Source organism: Camelus bactrianus, chromosome X, assembly GCF_048773025.1.
Source record: "Camelus bactrianus isolate YW-2024 breed Bactrian camel chromosome X, ASM4877302v1, whole genome shotgun sequence".
NCBI lineage: Eukaryota > Metazoa > Chordata > Mammalia > Artiodactyla > Camelidae > Camelus > Camelus bactrianus.
In genome coordinates, this window is record NC_133575.1 from 11164599 (window position 1) to 11170598 (window position 6000).

A 6000-nucleotide genomic window follows, 5' to 3' on the forward strand; every position below is an offset into this window, starting at 1 on the left:
CACCCTATTAAAATCTGGTAAGGTAGCTCTTTCCTCCAAAAACCTCAACAGTTCATTCTTTCTTTGAAATTCTACTGAAATTGAATCTACTGGAGTAATTAAATACAGGAGGCTAGAGGCAAGTCGTAATGCCATACCGAGCAAGGAGGCAGCCATGTGCCCAGGAAAATGAAGACCAGCCCTATTGGAGGCAGTCCTGATGCTCTCAACTGACCATAAGCAAAGCTGACAAAAAAATGAACTGACAAGGCCACCCTGTGACCACGTCTGGAACAAGGCCAATCCACAACCACAAAAATGATTAAACATCCTTCTCTTATGACCAACATGAGTGACTGCTACTTCTTTATCAATGACACTCAAGCCTGACTTTAATTCTCCTGCCTCCAAAATAAACATTATTAAGATACCCAGTCACCAAGTTGTTCAAGCTTGTTGATAACAGGCAAGCTAGAAGATGCCCCGATTTCTTAACTCCTCCTTAGAGGATTTAGTCCAAGCCCAAGCCCTCTAAGGATGCCCTCCTAGAGCCCTCTTACTGAGTTGTTCATAGTTCTTCTGGGAGATGGTATTTCTTGTGGCAACAAGCTCAATAAAACTAACTTTGAGTACAAGTCTGTTCTTGGGATGTCTGTTCAGTGTCTGTATCTCACACTTTTCGGTAACTCATTCCTATTCAAAGGGTTAAGTGCTCTGACATAGGTTTGAAACACACTGAATTTCAAGCACAGCTAAGCAGCATTAAGGAGCCTTAAATGATATCACCAGATGAAGCTAGGATTCACCCAAGCTGGGCAATGTGCTAGATACGAGACAGCTGCAGGAAGCAGTCACTGATAAAGCATGCTGTTCCTTTTCTACAACTTCTGAACAGGATAGTCAGTAATGTATTCAGAGTAACTGAATTTATTCTCCTATTAGTGCCTAGACTTCAACAAGATAAAGTAAGGTTCTGTAGGATAAAATGCATCCTCCAACGCCCACATTAGCTCCTTATCAGACTCAAACCTGCACAGACTAGGCAAAGTCAGTTCTTACAGGGAACCAGAGACTTATTCTTTAGAGTGACTGTGGCCCGAATTCCTGCTTCATTTACTTTCACATTTTTTCCCAATGAGTATTTTATACTCTCTTATATGACATCCCTTTCATTTGCAGTCACTGAAGAATGGAAATGAGCAGTAAATTTTCACTTCTACCAATTTTCCAGATGCCATCAAAATCATACACTATCATATTATTAGAAGACACATGCACACCGCTGTAGAAATATCATTAATCATAGTATTATCAGTAATTGGTATATTTTCTTGAAATAAATTCTTATTTGGGAAAAATAGATATGTATTCAGTATCAGCCTGAATACTTGACCATATGAGACATGTTAAATCCTACTGAAATATTTCCCCAGGTATTCAGCCAGAATCACCGTGGAAGCAACAACCTACATTTTCAGCATATTCTAAATTCTCCAGTTCTGTAAATGAAGATGAACAGTTCTTACTCAGATGAGGAAGGGGATAGGGGAGTGACATCTGAATACCGATTAAGCTTTCATGATCATTACCACAGAGGTCTGAACTCCAGTTTTCTCACTTGGGTTTTCCTTTGTCCTTTCTTCATTAAAAAGAAAATTATGCAAATGTGGTAGACATTAGAGCTGTATGCAAATTCTCCTTGCTCGGGGCACATGGTCTGTTTTTATTTCCCCACTCTCTCAGACTCAGAGTGGTCATTACACGTGCTTTGGCCAATGAAATTCAAAAAGGGATACACGTTAATTCTTTTCAAGATAAAGGCTTTAAATGGCCACCATGAGACCCTGTATCTCTCTTTCCTCTCACCATGGTGACCAGTGAAGCTCGAGGTGCAGGCTTCAGCAGCCTGGGACCTAGCAGGATGTCAGCCTGGGTTCTAGTATGACAAGACATGGAGCAGAGCCCAGCAGCCGATGCATGATGAACATGCACAATATGAGAGAGAAACAAGCAATTGTAAGTCACAGGTTTTTTTAGGGCAGTTTGTCATCACAGCATGACCTAAACCATAACAGAGGTAGGCATTTTTATTCTTAAAAAAGTAAGAGTTTTTTTCCTGAAATAATACATAAGGATATAGAGCTGCACTGTCCAATACAGTAGGCACTAGTCATGTGTGGCTATTTAAATTAAAAATTAAGTAGAATTAAAGATTCATTTCCTCAGTCACACTAGTCACATTTCAAGTGCTCAACAGCTATGTGTCACTAGTAGCTACTTAACAGGACAGCACAGACACAGAACATTTCCCTCATCACAGAAAGTTCTATTGGATAGCACTTAAGAGTTACCCAGCAAAAGGCATGCACCCCAATGTTCATCACAGCACTATTTACAATAGCTAAGACATAGAAACAACCTAAGTGTCCATTGACAGATGACTGGATAAAGATGCGGTGCATATATACAATGGAATATTACTCAGCCATAAAAAAATAATAAAATATTGCCATTTGCAGCAATATGGATAGACCTAGAAATTATCATACTAAGTGAAGTCAGACAGAGAAAGACAAATATTATGATATCCCTTCTGTGTAAAATCTAAAAAATAATGCAAACAAATCTACTTACAAAACAGAAACAGACTCAGACATAGAAAACAAATTTACAGTTACCAACGGGGAAAGGGAGGTGGTACTGGCTGGCAGGGATAAATTAGGAGTATGGGATTAACAGATACACACTGCCATGTATACAACAGGTAAGCAACAAGGATTTACTGTATAACACAGGGAACAATATTCAATATCTTGTAATAACCTATAATGGAAAATAATCTGAAAAAATTGGTATATATATATATATATAAACTGAATTACTTTGCTGTACACCTGAAACACAATATTATAAATCAAATATACTTCAATTTTTAAAGAAAGTTAACAAGCAAAATACCCAAATCACTGCCCATACCCCTTCACCACTCCCTCCCTAAAGGTCTTCACTCCTGATGAATCGTCATGTATCATTCCAGCCCTCCTTCTATCTTATATTACTTTTTCTATGGTTTTACATTATAAATATATATACATATACATACTGCTTGGTGACTTGCCTTTTTAATTCAACTAAATAAATGTCCTGGAAGTCATTCCACCTAAGTAAATACAGATACCCTTAATTCTTATTTCATGGCTGAATAATCTTGCTTTTAAGGAATTTTCATAATTTTTTAAAACTATTTCTCTCCTGCTGGACATTTAGGTGGCTTCTAGAAGTAACCACTCTAAGCATATTGCTATAGATCCTTCTAGTTCTTTGTCCAGGTTTGTTTTTCCTACTTTGATATGACACATGACATGTATTTGCTGTGATCTTTTTCCATTTACTGAACAATAAAGTTTGGAGATTATTTTATGTCATTTACAGACTGCTAAATCTTATCTAATTCTTTCAAAATTTTGATTTTACATTTAGCTCTTGAATCCAACTGCAATTTATTTCTTAGTAAATAAATAATGTAAATAAAGATACAAAAGATACAATGGTGTGAATTAATTACAAATAAGCCTGCATCAGATTCTGGACTCCCTTTTCTCATCAATTAACCCATTTCTGTTAGTTTTATGTGCTATAGGTTTTATTTGAAGTCTGTGGCTTCAGAGAGTACTAATAAAATATTTTGTTTCTGACATGGTAAGTTATCCTCAATATTCTTTTTTAAAACTCTCTTGGTTCTTTCAGTATATTGTTATTTCCTTTTAAATTTTTTTATTGAAGTATAGTTGGTTTACAGCATTGTGTTAATTTCTGGTGTACAGCACAGAAATTTATATATATATAGTGATATATATATATAGTGACATATATATATACACACACACATACACATATACACACATACATATATATATTTTTTTTTCCTTTTTATATTCTTTTAAGTTACAGGCTATTACAAGGTATTGAATATAGTTCACTGTGCTCACAGACAGAAAACAAACTTATGGTTACCGGTGGGGAAAGCAGGGATGGTGCAGGGATAAACTGGGTGTTCAAGATTTACAGATACTAACTACTATATATAAAATAGATCAACAACAAGGTCTCTTGGTTCTTTTTTTTAAAACATGTTTTACTGAGTTATAGTCATTTTACAATGTTGTGTCAAATTCCAGTGTAGAGCACAACTTTTCAGTTATACATGAACATACATATTTTCATTGTCACATTTTTTTTCACTGTGAGCCACCACAAGATCTTGTATATATTTCCCTGGGCTATATCATATAATCCTGTTTATCTATTCTACATATGCCTGTCAGTATCTACAAATTTTGAACTCCCAGTCTATCCCTGCCCACCCCCTTCTCCCTTGGCAACCACAAGTTTGTATTCTATATCTATGAGTCTGTTTCTGTTTTGTATTTATGCTCTTTCTTTTTTTCTTTCTCTTTCTGGCTTACTTCACTTAGAATGACATTCTCCAGGGACATCCATGTTGCTGTAAATGGCATTATGTTGTCATTTTTATGGCTGAATAGTATTCCATTTTATAAATATACCACATTTTCTTTATCCAGTCATCTTGTTGATGGACATTTAGTCTTAGTTCTTTTTAAGACATTGTCACTTTTATATGAATTTTGGGGTTGGATTGTCAACTTCCTTTTAAAATTTCATGTCAGAATTTCGAGTTGGAAAGCAATGACCTTCTAAATGAATTTGACAAAAGCTTACATTTTGACAACATTGAGTATTATCATCTAGAAATATGACATAACTGCATTTTTCAGATACTATTTAGTATCTTTCAGTAAATTTTTCTTTTTGTATTTTCTTCATAAAAACCTCACAAATTGCATTAGGTTTAGTTCTGGGGTTTTTTTTTTTTTACGTGTATGGCTATTGTTGATATTGTGAACATAATCTTTTTTAAATTCCATTTTAAAATAGGTTGCTAGTATAAGAAAGCTATTAATGTTTGTATTTTTATTTTATGTCTCCTTAATCATATGAACATTAACAGTTTTAATCATTTTTCAGGGAAATCTTTTGGACTTTCAAAGCAGATAATCAGTATTGTCTTCAGGAAAAGACATTTTTCTCTCTCCCTTTCAATGTTTATGCCTCTAGTGTCTTTTCTCTGTCTTCCTGCTTTGGAACTACAGCACTGAAAATGGGCATTTTGTATTCTTCTTGGATTTAATAAAAATGCTTCTTACATTTCTCAAGTAATCACAGGATAAATCAGTCTTAAATTTAATTATCAACTGATTTTTCAGCATGCATGAGGTGATTACTAAGTTTGACTCCTTTAATCTGTTGCTGTCATAAATAACATATATAAATATCCAAATTCTAAACCATTCTTGCATTCCTTGGATAAACCCTACCTAATCATTATGTAATTCTGATTTAATACACTACTGGATTTCAAATGCTAAATTTACTTAGGATTTCCGCATATGAGCTCAAAGGTGAGACTGGTCAAATGGGTGTGTGTTGGGGGCAGGGGTAGTCTTCTGATTTTTCTATCAGTATTCTCGCCTCAAAAACATATGAGCTTGGAAGCTTTATGTATTGTTATACGATCTGTAATAGTTTACAAAACATGAAAGCTATCTGAGCTTGAAAGTTTTGGAGAAACTACTAAAAAAAAATAGCACCTGAGTGTAAGATTATCTATTTAAGTCTTTATTTTTCTTGATATTAGACTTCTTAAAGGATAGACTGTTTGGGGGGATCTTTTAAAATAATCAGGTTTGTGTTCTATTGATCAACTCTATAATTTCTGGAAAAATACTATTAATGTCTGCATTACCTTTATATTTACTTATACTTTTTTTTAAGGTTTTTCTACTGTTCTTTTATTGGGTTTTACATTTCAATGCTAATGTCATTTTCGCTGCTTCTCCAGGAAATATATTTATAACTGTATATTTTTCTTCAAGCATTTTTTTGGCTGTATCCCACATGTTTCATTTTTCGTAGAGCTCTCATTGACCTTGATTGATCTTA